Below are 16,647 nucleotides of genomic sequence, written 5' to 3'. Positions count from 1 at the left end.
GCTGCCTCAGGGCCTAGGACTGCTGACAGGAGTGACTGCATTCGTCTTCTTAAAGTGGTTAAAACCAAGCCAATATTATAGCTTCTTTCTAACAATAAGCTAGAAGTTTAAGTCTCTCTAACATAACAGGCCACCCAATCTCAGCTGATGGGGCAGCTCTGACCAAATACCACTCATCAGCCCAGACACCTTCCATCCTGATGTTTCTGCACCATCATTGTCCTCATATGCCTGGTCAAAGAGGGGTTACCTCCAAATCTGTTTCCAGCCCACAGGAATAAGACACAGGGGAAGTTTAGGGTGAATAAATCTTTTCAGCAAGCGAAGAAATGATTGCACAAATCACTTTTCCTTACATCAGCACTTAGTCATGTGGACACACCTAGCTGCAAGGGAGGCTGGAAAATGTAGTCTCTAGCTAGGCAGTTTTTAACATCTATTTAGAACCTGCTTTGTGTCAAATTCTTTAAGCACGTTATTCTTATTGCTTGTTTTTAATCAAATGAAGCAACTGGGGCTGAAAGTAGCTAAGTCACTTGCTGACGATTACCCAGAACACCTGAGGCTGAATCCCAGTCTCTCTGGTCCCAAAGCTGTGGTCTTTCCACAACACCATGCTGCTCAAAGCTCCACATACTGCCTTGATTTGCAGAACTTGCTTTCAGGATTTTGAAAAACATCAAAGTTGGATCTGCCTTTTTCCTGAGTTCATTTCCCTATCCAAACATTCCCTCGACACTCTTTCCTTTCACTGAGCAAAACATCGTCTTGAAATTCATTTTATCATTTGTCACGTGTTCAGTACAGTGCTGTGTACGTTTGTAAAACAAAACCCTTAAATTTAAAAGCAGATAATAGACCATTTTATTATTCTCTTAAATTCAAAGAGCTTAATTCAAATTCATTTCACTTTTTCTTTTGCTGCACTTAATGGCATTTGATTTCTTTCCCCACCATGGCCCACCTGGGTGGAAGGAGTTACTCTTTGAAGACAAGAAGCATGAAGGCTGGGAGTTAATGATTAGACCCACAATCTTGCAGAGAAGGAAACTAAATCAGAACAAGATTAACCAGAGGAGGTTGCTGGAAATTAATAGGTGGCAGAAAAACCTTATAAAAAGAAAACAAGGGAAGTTTGCTGCAGAACAACAGTCCCTTCAACTTCGGAGTGAGAAAACCCAGAGTATCCTGTCCATTCTCCTCCTTTATTGAAATATTCATTTGTCCTTTCTGTGCTGTTTCAGAAGCATTTATAGCAGCCTTCACAAGCTTTCGGCTCCAATTTAGAAGGTAGCTCCTCAAAGAAAGGGACAATCTTTCACTTCTTCTTCACATTTCTATAGCACTCTGCACATAGCTGGTTTCAGTAAATGTTTTTGACACTCAAATGTAAGAAGTACGAGTAAAAAGCCCTGGGTGAGATGTTTTTTCTTCCTCCTAGAACCCAGACAGAAAACGACCTCCTGTTGGTTATGAATCTGACGATAAGCCCTGCAGAGAATGCCGGATACGTGCTCCCAGGCCGTCTGGGCTCCACCGTGCCATAGGGTCTCCAGGCTGGCTTTCCCCAGTCGGGTGCTGGACGCAGCAGCTCCCCCCCACCACCCCCTACAAAGAGGCCAACAACAGTGCATGTCCTTGTAAGCCTAAAGTGCTTTTTCTCAAAGCTGCATATCTTGTCAAAACCGTTTGCCCACATCACTGCAATCTGTGTGCAGGGAAGCCTGAAACAAGTCCGTGTTTGGAAAGCAATGGAAAGTACAAGAGGTTCTGAAATTCATAAGACTGGAAAAGCAATGATTCAGAGAGAAGCTGCTCTTCTCTGTTATTCCAAATTGAAAAGCACTCAAGGCGATAGAGCAGCTGCTGCTTACCTAGGCTGGTTCCTATTGACCTGACTTGACCTTGTACCTCATGTTTGAATCGGGCCTCCAGCTAGACCAAGAAACCACAGACTCCCTCCCATGACCGAGTTTGACCTATACATCTCTCCTCCTCCCCGCAGAAGTACGGCCGGGGAGCCAGGCTGCAGAGAGACAGTGGAAAGTTAGGGCAAAGGAGATGCTTCATCAAAGGGTTAACACCAAAGCAGTATCACAACCCTCCTTCCTTCCCTTTCAGCTAATCTGCTCTCTGCTCATCCTTTCCATTTTATAGTCTTCTGTCCCAATTACAGGTGATTAATAATTCAGTGATTGTTAATTCTTTTCTTCTGGAAGTCAGGATAACCTGAGCAACGTTGATACACTTGTAGCTTGGGAAGAAAACAGAGGTGGAAAACACCAAAAGGAATTTCAGTGTTTTCTCTCCTGTGTAAAAATTATAACATCCACAAACGAAATGGGGTGTAGTTCATAGCCTTCAATCGATAAACATTTTATCTTATTTCAAATTATGTTTTTTCTTTTTTAGTTCCCACGTAACCTCTGATTTTTCAAGACAAGGGGAGGAGAGAAAAAGCCACATTGCCCTTCAGGGATTATGAGCTTCCTTGGCTCCAACTATTGAGCTTTAAATATTTACTTGGCAGCTGACTGAAATTCAAATAAACCTACAGTTATTAGGTAAAATAAAGTGTGCCCCGTAACTCAGAGCACTCCTAATATGTGGAAATTTTTCAGCTGACCTAATTTATGTTTCCAGTTTGACTCAGAGTAAGTTGAGTCACTCATTACTAGGTGACATGTGGTTAAGGCCAACCCCTAAGATCTCAGTCAAGGAAAGTTCTTTGATGTTGCTCTTGACTTCCCAGAGTTTGTAAAACTAAATCCTTCCTGAAAAACAGTGAATCTGTATGAGGTGTGTGTGCGTACGCCTAGGTGATGCATGCCAAGCATATTCCTGACTATTTTAGAGCAATTCAAAGAACTGGCCACTAGAGAAACCTCCAGTAACAACCTCCACCTCCTACCAATTATTCTCTTTGTACTCCCTCAAAGTGATCTGAACTACATTAGCCTACTCTTCTTGCATTTCCTCATCCCTAACAGGGATTCCAAATCTATAGAAGCTGGATTTTTCACCTCTTCAGAGAGAGGAGCCCTTTATTTACAATAGATACTCAACAGATATTTAGAAATGAACAAATGGATGAATGAGTGAAGGCCTAATTCCAACAAAGTCCCATTCACTAATGAGGCTTTCTTGCTGCCTACCTACCTCCTTCCCTCCCACCCGCACTGTTCTTCGGAATCCCAAGGTTCTTCAAGCACAACAGAGTGTTCAGTTTAGGCAGACATTCAAGTACACTACCCACAGCAAGGTGGTGTAGCACACCTGCAGGCAGCTTCCCTTCCTGGCAAATGAATGCCTAGCACGTATCCAGATCACAGATACCCTTAGCTCTTGGGTAAAGCTGGCAGTATTTCTGATCTAACATGCTGATGATGAGGTTTAAGAGCAAATAGATAATTTGTTGTTAATGATTCAGCTTTGAAACAAACACTTGCTATGAGTTCTCTCAAGCTCCTAAATCAGTTTCACTGAAATGTATCCCAAGATGGCAAAAAAACTACTTCTCTGTGAACCAATAATTTCTTGATACAGTATCGGGCAAGCAGAATAGAAGACAGAAATAAATTGGATTTGAGGCTGCTCTATGCCTGCACCTGTCAGAGTCCTAGATTTCAAATTTTGGTTTGTCATTATAACAGCTTCATTGTTATCATTGACTAGCTGTAAAATAAGGGAAAGTTCTATATTTGGACTTAATTAATTAAAAACATTTTTGTTTATATATTCAAGTTTTATATAAAATTTCTTTTTTTATGTTTAAAACCACTAAAATAAAACATTAGTGGCAAAGGTGATGAGATCTGTCAGGAACTGGCAGGGTTTTTATGCAACCTACACACTTCATTCATTTGCAGTCTTTCAACAAATATTTCCCAGCACCTGAACAATGCCTGGCACTGTTCTAAGTGCTGGGGAAATAGCTGTGAATTAGGGAATCAAATTCCTGCCCTGCCGTATTGTAGAGAATTGGTATAGGTTTATCGTATTTGCCTTCTAACTTCTTAAAATCACTGTGATAAGAGTGCTTTGTCCCATATTTCAAATATGCCATGGAATGCTGGGAAAATGAACTGTGTAAACCAAAATATTCCATAAATTAGTTTCCTACTCATAAAAGATCACACAAATTACAACATTACTAATGCAAATAAAAGCTTCTGTTTCTGAGGTAGGTATTAGCAGTAACTTCCACTGTTCTGGTGGTTTCCAGACCACTCACAGGCCTGGCTCCCATCTTCCCATCGCTCTCTAATTTGTGGACCTCCGTGTAAGATGTCTGATGGTGTTGGGAGCGAACAAAATTCCAGAACTGGTTTAAGCATCAGTTGCAGGAGCCACCAGCAATTCTATCCCAATTCAAACAAATCCAAAATAACGGCTTTTCTCTCTTCCCTGCCCATTACTATTGCCCTGATTAGTTGCATGATGACCAGGTTCTAGACTCTGATACTTTTCATCTGGCCAGGGGAGGATGGCAGAGCTCCCACCAGGGCTGTGTACTATGGGAGAAAGCCAGCCTTCTCAAACTCTTCCCAGGAGTTCAGTGTGCAGAGAGGGACACACCATTCGATTTGATTCAGTTCTCCAGCAGGTATAAAATTAGTACCTTTAGCCAAACCTGGATCCTCTTCTCAAAACACTTACACTTAATAGGATAGTTTCCAGAGCCTGCTGCGTCTTGACCCTATGTAGTAAAAACCACAGGGGAAGGCCAAGGCCAGCCCGAGTACCACCAGGCAGCAGGTCAGCATGGTGGTACCCAGCAAGGACTCTGGACCAGGATGCCTGGGTTCATGACCCTCCACCTGGGCACATTCCTTAACCTTTCAGAGCATCCATCTGAAAATGCAGAAGACAAAACAACGCTTCCTCCCAGGGTTGTTGTGAGAATTAAATGAGTTGGGACATGCAAACCAGTTAGCACTGAGCCTGGTGACACATCAAGCACTACTGTCTGGGCACTCCGGGCTCAGAATGTTGGCCCACCTCTTGCTTATTTCTGTCCACATGACTTTCCCCAACAAACATTCAGAAATATACGAAACGGTGGGAGAGACGGTAAAAATATTTACGAATGGTACCAAACACTAGGTTCATACTAAAATTTTGACATTTAATGTCTTTTCGTCAGTCACAGGTACTAGATCCATCAAGGAGAGAAACTCATTCAGGTTATTGGACTGTCTCAGGGCATATGTGGCCTTTGTCTGTTTTACAAATTCCCCCAAATTCTTTTCTAAAATGGATGAGACTATAATTCATTTTTAATGTGCAGAAGAATTGTAAGAAATGCAAAAGTCTCTTAGGTGACATAAAAATTGAAAATGCTCCATAAAAAGGACCCACTTAAATGTCTGACTTGTAAAAGTAAATGTCGTCTTAAAATTTTTCATTTGTCACACTCCACGAGGTCTCTCATGCTTGCAATGCCCATGAAAGGTCCTCCCTGTGCTCTGGAGGGTAGGGGCAGCGGCCCCCCATGCTTCTGCGGGTGTGCTGCTCACATGTGCAAATCTGCCCCTCCCCTCGACGCCCTGCCCACTTCCCCTAACTGACCGACGCCCTCAGAACCTCTTGCCCATCTGCTGCATTTTACAGCTACACGGGGAGGGTAGTGGCCAAGGTCACACAACCGGGTAGATGAGAGTAAACACCAGATTCCTGCCTCCTGAGGACTCCCAGTCCCGTGCTCGTTCCACAAGACCAGGCCTGCTCTGAGATGCACCGGAGAGAATGCCACAGTGCTGACATGCCCATCCATAAGATCTTAGGTTGGAATCTTGAAAAGCCCCTGGGTGTTGGATATAATTTCGGCCCCAGCACCTCTGGGACCTCTGTGGGAATATCCTCCACTCAGCAACTGTAGCAAGCCCCAGCCCAGGACTTCTGAAGTAATGCCCAGGCCACACGGCCAGAATATCTATGAGAGCCAGTGCTTCCCATGCTGGGACAGGGCGGCTTCTTGCTCAGCCAGGCTGACAAGTTCTCTTGGGCTTTCAGTAACCACCAGCCCAGGGAGGGAGGGAGCAGGCTGCAGGCACTGCGGGCTGGGTTGCTGCTCCCAAGCGCATGTCACGTGCTAAACTACCTTCACTTAAGTGCTGTCAAAGTTCTTCACAGTATTGGAATGAAAACCTTCATAAAACAAACACGGAAATCCATTACCAGAAGTCACCAAATGCTGGCGCCTTGACAAATCGCCAAACTGCCAGCATCCGGGAAATGTGCTGGGCTGACGAGTGACTCTTGCAAAGGGGCCCTTTACTTAAATGAGGCATGTACCCCACATGGCAGAATATGTGGGGAAGTTCAAGGACCAGTGAGGCTGCTCATTATAGCAGAGCATCAATCCCCTGTATTCAGGATGTTTTTGGAGATCCAGTGCTGTCAGCTCACTCAAGCTCTCGGAATCCATGATTATAAAAATGAGTCAAGTTATATATGGAATCTAAAAAATACAACAAACTGGTGACTATAACAAAAAAATTATATTGAAAGCGATACCTTCCCGCTGCCAAATCTGCTTCTCCACAAGGCACCCAAACTAATGCCCTCAGCCAGTTTTAATATCTTTTGTATTCCTCCTTTTATTTACATTTTTTAGTTTTAATGTTTTTATCGAAAAAAAGAATAGCTAGAGAATCTTTTGTTTCCAGGTTATTTTAAAAACAAACTTTGCACCACTGGCTTATATGTGCATATATACAATATACTGTATATGTTTATATGAAATGTATATAAAATACCTTATATTTACATATATAAAATATATAAACTATATATGATAATATATCAGAATATTTACATATAATACTAATATGTATCTAATATACATGACATCTAATATATATATTATATGTGACAATATAATTATATACTGTATTATACATGATATATCATAATTTATATGTGATATATATGTATCTATATAAATATAAATTTCATATTAAATTATATATATTATGTAAAATATATTATATATAATTTTAATATATACAATACAAATTTTATTATAACCATATAATATATAAATATGTATACATGAATTTTATATAATATTTATATATAATTTTAATATATATTACAATGTCTTTACAGTACAAGGACACCTCTATGTTTTCTGTCACCTTGGAGGATATATCAGGGAGCCCAGAGGAATGAGGTGTATTCCCTAGTCTTTAATCTTCATGTTAGTCAATGGGTTTGAGTAGTTAAGAGTTTGCAAAGCGTAACCCTAAAATCCCCAGCTAGTCCTGCAGGTGGAAGTGTACTTAGCTCCCAAGCACAGGTCTCCCTCTGTGGGAGAAGTGGTGTTTTATACCATGTTGATGACTGATATTTCAAGTACATTTTGCAGACTCATTTTCCCAGCATTCTGTTGTTTCAGCTGAACTATTCATACCACAATATTTTTATAGGCTCTGAGGCTGAAAAACGTTCCCATCCAAGCCGGATATATGAACCTCTTAGTTTTCTGATGCAAAAGTAGCATTTCAGATTATCCTCTTGCAAAGGAAAACCCCACTCCTTATGCTGGCAGGTAAATGGGAGAGTGGAGATTTGAACAAGGATATGAAAAATAGGTAAGACTCCTGTAGTGCCTTATGTTACAGCTGCCTTTATGCTCTGCAGAGATGAAATCAGTGTTTCCAACTTGGAGGTGGAGCATGGGGGGGATTCTAGGAGAATCACAGGCCACAGACAAGGAGCCCTGCATTCCCACTAGGTGGCCGCAGTATTGTAAGAACCACATTTCATACTAAGCATAGTGGGAAAGAAGAGCTGGAGGTCTGGAATCCAAGACCTGGGCTTGAATCCCAGTTGAGCTACCTGTGCAGCAGTAGGCAAGCTCCCTAAGCTCAAGTAGCCATAAGCTTTCTTAATAAATTGAAAGGGGATAATAATCATTTTGAATCCTGACACTAAACAAATTGCATAACTTTGGACAAGTTTCTTAACCTCTCTGTGCCTCAATGTCCTGTCCTATAAATGGGAGTTTTTCTTTGTCTTTGTTTGTTTGTTTTAATTTTCAAAGGATTATTTAATAATTTAGTTCCCAGCTGGTCAAGTAACCAGGATCATTGTGACTTCACACCCATTTGAGAAACAGTTGGGGGCATAAATTATAAATGGGAACAAAAAAAATTAATGATTTTCTTTCCCTTCTCAGGCCATTTTTCCGTAAAATTGGGGTATAGGCATTTGGACTTGAAAGATCTCAGTGTCAGGAATAATAGGGTATAGCTTCTTTTTTTTTTTTTTTTTTTTTGCGGTACGCGGGCCTCTCACTGTTGTGGCCTCTCTCGTTGTGGAGCACAGGCTCCAGACGCGCAGGCTCAGCGGCCATGGCTCACGGGCCCAGCCGCTCCACGGCATGTGGGATCTTCCTGGACCGGGGCACGAACCCGTGTCCCCTGCATCGGCAGGCGGACTCTCAACCACTGTGCCACCAGGAAAGCCCGCTTCTTTTTTTTAAATTGAAGTATAGTTGATTTACAATAGTATATTAGTTTCATAACTTCTTTTTAACTATGGGAAAACCAACCACCAGGAAACCCAATGTGAGGTGATGGAGCCCCATCTTACTAATTCTAAAGGGGAACTATATGGCACCCCAAAGGCATGGAAATACCCCAGAACTGCTCACATGCACCCACACCATCATACTAGTCATACTTTACTAGAGAGGTTTGCCTAGAATATATATGTTTTAACAGTTCTTTTATTATAGGTGAGCATTAAGTGGCCAGGAGAGGTAAAGCTCTTAGAATAGCGCTAGCACGTTAAAGTCTGTTTCAGATGGTTCAGAAAATCCAAAGTTGAGAAAGCCCTCCAGAAAAAGATGAAGAGGGGTCAGAAGGAGCAAGGAGTTGGGGTAAAAACAGGAAACAAGTGAACATTGTTGCCCATGACTTTCAAGATGCTTGGCCTTTTGGCTTCCGTGGAGCCTGATCTTGGTGCCTCTGCTTCTGGATGGGAGCTGCAGGACAGGGTGACTGGGTCCCCAGAAACTGACAACTGCTGTGGTTACACAGTTGTTTCTTCAATTGTTTCACCCTACAACTACTTGAGAGCCCCCAAACATTGAACTTTTCTGTAGACGTTGATATGGAGGGAAGGAGGAAAGAGAACTGGCTGAGATTGAATAATAACAAAAAATAACTGTTAAACCTTTAAGACTAATCTGTGGTAGCAGAATGTCCTGATTTCTATTAGCTTCCAGAAAGTTCTCCTGTAAGAACAATCCAAAAATTAGTCATTGTATATAAAGGCTATATTAGTGTGTGACTGTAGGAACTATTTAAGCTCAGAGTCTGAGAGTGTCTCTTAAATGGCTAAAAGCCTCTATATTGCTAAGTTTTAAAGGTAAGAGAGAACTAAGGAAAGCCCAGAGAAAAACAAACCACCCCCATCTCATTAATGCTCTCTGATCTCATCTGTGAGATGGGGACATACCATGTACAACTGAATCTGAAAGGGGTGGGCTATCAGGGCAGGGGCCAAAGGTTCCAAACTAAAAAGGACACTAAAACTCCCTGACATTTGCAGCTCTCTCAACATATAACTAGAAGGAGAAACATGGATACAGACCTCTTTCTATAAAGACTATTACATTTAGTTGAAACACATTATCTGATAAACCTGGCAGGGAAGGGTTGATATCTAATGTCCATTCTCTCTTCCTTTCATGTGGCCAGGCTAGGAAGGCTGCAGTTTCTCAATGTAGTCATGTGACTAGGTATTGGCCAATGAGGTGTAAGCAAAAGGATATCAGTAGCTTCCAAATCATGCCCATGGAGAGAAGGGGAGTGGCCTCTCCTTACCCCATCCCTTTTCTCCTTCCCACTGGATAGAAGGCAGACATGGTAGGAAGCATCTTGGATGATGAAAATCCCACTCTAGGGTAGGCATAGCAACAAGCTAGGGGGAGCCTGAATCTCTCATACCACAGAGATACCACACAAGCCCAGACTGCTTACATGCTGGACTACTGTGTGACAAACTTCCAGCTTGCTATTTTGGGTCTCGGTGGATTCATCTACCTTCTAACTACCACAGTTCCATGTGTAGTGGGAAGGTGGGGTGTGATCACACAAGTGGTGTTCTTGAGTTATAATAAGTGAGCATAAACTGCCTTCAAAGGAGGAAAGATCTAGGTAATGCAGGGTTTTGCTCTGCTTTTTGAAACCAGAGCTGAATCGCCATGAATAATAACGTGGAAGCTGAGCCTGTGCAACATCTCCCTTCTCAGTTCTTCCCACAGTGCCCGCCTAGTCTTTATAGACATGTGACTAAATATTTAGAGAATGTCAATTTGAAGGCAGAGATCCTGGGTGCACACCTCCGTCTTGTCTTGCCTTCTAGGCAAAGTTGTTGTAAGATGTGAGATGTTTGTGAAAGCACTTAGGAGACTGCTTGCCAAGTATTTGTGGCTCAGTAAGTGTTAGTTTCCTTTCTTCTTGACAGCTGCCTCCTTTTTCTCATAATGTATGGTGAGATTTCTAATAGAGGACCTCAGTCAGTATTCAAAATGCTTTGGAAGTTCGCTACCTATGAATGCATATGTTATCAAAGATATAAATGAAGACCAAATCACCTGTGAGTTACTGGGAGGCCAAGTAAAGATGTTTTTCTCAATTAGCAAAGTATGAGTGAGGAAGTATGTATTTTCTGAAAAATTTGTTTGGGAGCTAATGGGTGAAAGTTTAACCCCAGGCCAGGAAACAAAGATATCCTTGGGGACTTCTAATTTAATTACATTATTCTCCAAAAATTTCTTTCCTTACTGTGGTATTGAAAGGAATAGTCTGGGTCAGTGAGCCCTAAAGTCCAAATTGAAACTGGAAAAGAAAGAATAGTTGACATAGAAAAGTGTCTTTCATTCATTTTGAAAATTGTCCCTCTGTAACTTCATTGATTCATCCCTCAATCTTCTCATCATGACTCCTGCAATTCATCCAACAGACATTCATGAGCACTTTCTGGGACCCAGGTCCTGTTCCAGGCTCTGAGGATACTGAGACAAAGCCCTTGTATACTTTCAATCTACTGGGGGGTCTGACCAGGAACAGGAACTGACTAGAGCACAGACGTAAATGAGGGGCAGCCAATTCCTCCTCCACAGAAAAAGGTTCAACATTCCAGCTGGGTCTGGAAGACTTGGAAGGAGTTTATGAAGGGCACAAGCCATTCTCAACAGTGATCGATTATTGATCACTTTAGAGCAGAATGGATATTGAAGAGGACTGGGGACAGAGAAAGCAAAAATAAAGGTCTAGGCTAAGGAGGCAGTAATGAGGATGCCAAAGGCCCAGAATTTAGTGAGACATGAAAAGAAAGAGAAAGAGAGGCGATAACACCAAGGTTCTTGCTTTGCGAGATGGTATCCAAATAAAACAAGACAAATAACGGAAGAGAAACGACAAATTTAGAAAATAAGGTACCAAGTCCTGTTTTGAGGTGATGAGTTTGCAGTTCTGTAGGTCATATCCAGAAGGAGACATTAGGGAAGATTTTGGAAGTAAGGGCCTTGATCTCAGGAGAGAGGTCAGGATGCAGGTTAGAATTGGGGCATCTTTCCCACATTCATGGTAGCTGAAACAATGGGAGCAGATGTGAGGACGCAGGGAGAAGGTGTTCAGGAATAAGAGGTGAGGAGGACCAGAGACGGAACCCTCAGTATTCTAACATCGAAGGAATGGAAAAGAAATGAAGAAAAGGCTCAGAAGGAAGAGACATAGAAATGGGGATTTCAAACAGTAGAGGGTAATCAGTATTCTCAAATATTGCAGAGAGGTCACTGAGAATAAGAACTGGAAATAGGTCAGTAGGCTTGGCAACTAGGAAGTCACTGGTGACCCCCGAGAGAGGTTCTAGTAGAACGATGGCAATGGAACGCTGACTGTAATGAGAGGAAGAATGAGTGGGTGTGAAGGAGGTAAATTTAGCAGGACTAAATTCCTCTTTCAAGAACTTTGGTGGTAAATTGAAAGAGAGAAATTGAGTGATGATGAAGATATTGTGCCAAAATTAATTAAAGAGAAAGATTTAAACATGTTTGCAGGCTGATCAAAAGGGACCAGAACAGAATGAAGTGTTGATGACATGATAAGAAAATAACTGATGAAACAAGATCTGGAGCAGGTGAGAATGGATGGGGTGTCAGGCCCTCGCTTGACTTCTCATCTCTATCATTAGCAGGCGTGAGCCTTGTGTTTCCAAAGTTCTTTACACTGACTGCTATTCATAATAATAATAACAAAAAACTAACCTAGATTGGATCCTAGGTGCACCCAACATACCATATTGAAAAGTACCACCCCAGGAAATCTAGCAAGTCTAGCTGCCTTCCAGCTCTGTGAGATTATGTTTCTGACTTTAGAAGCAAACACTATTTCCCAGCCCTGTTGATACTAACCTCTTCTTAGTGTCAATTATCACCTTAGCACTGAGCCTCACCCTCCACTCTTCATTCTGGTCTAGTAGGTAAAACATGGGCTCTGAGTTGGAATCCAAGCTTCATCACTTACTCCTTGTGTGACTAATTATAGGCGTGTTATGCAATCTCATTGTGCCTCAGTTTTCTTATCTGTAAAACAGAGGTCCTTTCATTCCTCCAAGCTGGATCGTCTTAGTTTTCATGGAAATTCACTTCCAACTATAAAAACATCTTTATATCCTAAATTCCTATAGGAGAAACAATTATGTTTTTGTGATTCAAAAATTCCCCATTTCCCTCATTGAAATAATTGTTTTTATACTACAAATTTTCACAAAAGCAAAAAATTAGGGAGGAGCCCCCTACATTCTTAGAAAGGCTGAAAGACTGTTGTGGTAGGCTGAATATGGGCTCCCCAAAATACCCAGATCCTAATCCCTGGAACTTGTGAATGTTACTCTGTACGGCAAGAGGGATTTTGCAAATATCATTAAATTAAGGTTCTTGAGATGGGGAGATTATCATGGCTTTCCCAGGTGGGCCCAAAATGTAATCACATGTGTATTTGTAAGAAGAAGGCAGTGGAGATTTGTTCACAGAAGAGAAGAGACCACATGACAGAAGCATACAGAAGCAGAGGGAAGCCAAGTCAAGAAAAAGAAGATGCTAGTCATTGGCTTTGAAGATGGAGGAAGGGGCCATTGAGCCAAGGAGTGCAACTCCAGAAGCTAGAAAAGGCAAGGAAATAGATTCTCCCCTATAGCATGGTCCTGCTGACACCTTGACTTTAGCCCAGTAAAACTGATTTCAGACTTCTGGCCTCCAGAACTATAAGGGAATAAGTCTGTATTGTTTTAAGTCACTAAGTTTGTGGTCATTAGGAACAGTGGCAACAGGAAACATACAATTGTTTTCTCCATTCTGATACTTAGAAGGCAAGTTATCAAGCCTTCTATCTTGGAGAGAAGAAGGCAGAAATCAAGTTACTGATCCTCTTTTATTTCTGACCCAGAGAAAAGGATCACCTGAGAGGACCCACCACTAGTTTACTCCAACCCATGGCATCCTCTCAAACTCCACAATGAAGGATCATTCCTCCTCCTCAAAGAGAGAGCCAAAGAGGAGATTCACATGTGCTAGGGAGAATGTTTTTATGTTTTCTTTAATCAAATAAAATTAAAATAATCATTTCAAAATTTACATAAAATAAAAGGTAATCAGACTAAAGATTCCACTTTTTATTTGCCCAAGAAGCAGGAAATTCAAGCTCATTTTTAAGTACTAATAAAACCTACAGTATAAGGAAGTGGTTTCCAAACACAACCTATAAAATAAGGATGTAGTTTAAAATGCCATTATTAGATAATTGCCACTCCCACAAACTTCCCCTCATGCATCCTGGCAGCTGATCACACTCTGAAGTAAAAGGAAGAAATTGCTTTATGAATAGTTCTTTTCTTGTGACATTTTGGTGAACAAGAAGATCATGACATCAAGAAAAACCTGCTCCCAGAAATAAAAACGTCATTTAAATTTTTCAGGTGGTCCTTAAAAAATATACTCTTTCCAGGAGAATCTGAATGCCTTAAAGATGGGGCCAGAACACAAAAGTCTGGAGGTCTCTGTCTTCTACCTTCCTTTTGAGCAGTAAGGAAATGGTATTTTTCCGAGTCGTCAGAAAGTGTGGTTCATGTGCCCAGGCAAGTGCCTGTCTCTGTTTGTCCCTGATCCCACTAGGAAGAAAGCTGCAACTTGGATTCAATGTACCTTCATTCAGCATCCCAGAGACTTTTAGTGAAAATTCATCTTAAACACTACTTATACAATTCCCTATAGCCAAAAATTTACCGTTATCAAGGAGATTTGACTCCTAAGAAACATCTACATTCTATGTTCAGTTTGATATACTGAACAAATATTGAGCCCCAACCGTGTGCAAGAAAATAAGCTAGATGCTGAAACTGGGGATGAAGCTCAGTGATGAATGTCACCTGCCTTGGGTGATCTTAAAAGAAACCTTTTCTAAGGTAAAAATAGAAGGAAGCATATAGTCAACAATATTCAATTCAAACTTCAATTTTCCATGGGGCATTATGGGTTCCACTGTATGTCTGTTAGCCTCTACTCCCTCTTCTTCTAGTAAGAATGGTGGTAACAATTTAGTAGACTCAGTTTTTTGAGCTTTTTCTAGATCTGAAATTCCCAGGTATTCCCATATTTTAATTGTTTCAGACTCACTGTGATCCAGTACCATAAATAACTGAGAACTAGCCTATATTTTTCAAAAGTGTTGAAAGTGGTTTCTAATTCTTTGAGAGTTAAATTAAAAATTCTTTTTGAGATCATTGTTCAAAAGTTATATATATATACAGATATATAGATATAGATATAGATATAGATATATAAAATACATATATATATATAAATCAAGTATGTAAATGATTTCCTCAAATGCAATAGGAATGACTCTAAGACCAACATTCTTCTTTTAAAAAAATAAAATATATAAAGTAAACATCCCTTTCCAGAGGGCACCAATAACCAGGTGAATCAAGTTCTAGTAGTATCAGTCTGGGGTGGTGGCTGAGAACTACATTCTCAATTCTAAAATCCAACAGCAATTGCACTGAGTCCTCATGAAAAGCTAGGCTACTCTTTCTGGACTCATAGACACAAAAGTGCAGCTGCCTTATCTTATTGTTTAACTGGATTCCAGGCTTTCTTCCATGTTCCTTTCTTCTGGTGGATCTGAATAACCTGTTCCTCAATTCCCAGTGTCCTCATGGAACTTGTTCTCCTTCTCTTTCCTTATACTCATTTCCCCAGCCTTGCTAGAAGGCAGCCTTTTCTTTTCTCCCTTTTCCACACAGGTAGTTTGTGACAAAGCCAGGTCTAGACTGTATCTCCAGGGCTCCAATGCACATACCTCTCTGATAGACAAATAGAAATCGTGCCTTTAAAAAAGAAAAAAAGGTTGTCTGTTCAAATGTTATCTTTTTTGGTCTTTAAATTTTGAGAACATGTAGACAATAGTGATAAATAATCAGGCTCCTATAGTGGTGAAAGAGCCAAGGTTAAGATTTCTATTTTATTTGTCACCAATTGCTCCTGGCAAAAGAGGAGAAATATGCCAAGCTTTTAAGATGTTATGAACTGCTGTGTGAGCAATGCGAGGTACCAATAATAAAACAACTTGTGAAAACATTTTTAAAGAACCAAATGAAGTTAAACTAAATAAAAAGTTACCCCAAAGAGAGGAAATAAAGCAATGGCTAGTTTGGTTAGTTACCAAACCTAGGGTTTTATATATTGATGTACATTTTTGGAATGGCATGACCCAGTACTATAAATCTAGATACATATAAAATAACTTTTGGGAGAATTTTGTTAAAGACAAGTATTGAAGTAAAATTATATTTGCTAAATTTTATGACATAGAAAAAAAAAATATATAGGCCACTTTTTATATTCTTTCACAATAAATGAAGTTATACATAAGTATTATATTTGGTAATAATTTAGAGAAGAGACACCAAGATTGCTTTCATGTGAAGAAATTAGAAGTCTAATTTGAATCTCTGTACTAAAAAGTACATGTTATTTTTATTTGCCTCTCATCTTAATAACTCCCTGTTTATGTTTTTGAACAATTTTATTCTAGAAAGAAGGTTGTGAAATGCTCAAGAACTAAAAGAAAACACAAATTAGAGTGTGACATTATTTACAGAACAGAATGGAGTGGGGTACTACGCAATGTGATGTTGTGTGTGAATAAGTATACACTTAATAAGCTTGATCATGTTTTAAAATTGCTTTTCAGGTAGTCCCTTCACATGAAAAGAGCTCAAGAGAATCTTATATATAAAGGAGGTCATGACTTGGTTTTATAGACAACTAAATTACAGATATTAACACTGCAAAATAATATAATTCAGGAAATTAATTAAATATCCTGGTATCATGGTTTTCTGACAAACAAACAGAACATACTAGACTCAGAAAGATAAACATTGAGGTTATACTCTCACCCCACCCACTGCAGCCCCCTGTACCTGAGTCAACAGAAATCTGAGTGATAACACAAAGATCACAGTGTGGGGGATATCTGCATGCATAGCTGTAGGAGGCCTCTCTTTCCTTTTTCCTGTTTATGTTGTCAATTATGAAATGCTGAGTTGGAATGTTCTTATATT

Source organism: Mesoplodon mirus (assembly GCF_964341445.2).
Source record: "Mesoplodon mirus genome assembly, chromosome: 5".
NCBI lineage: Eukaryota > Metazoa > Chordata > Mammalia > Artiodactyla > Ziphiidae > Mesoplodon > Mesoplodon mirus.
This window is presented reverse-complemented; position numbering follows the sequence as displayed.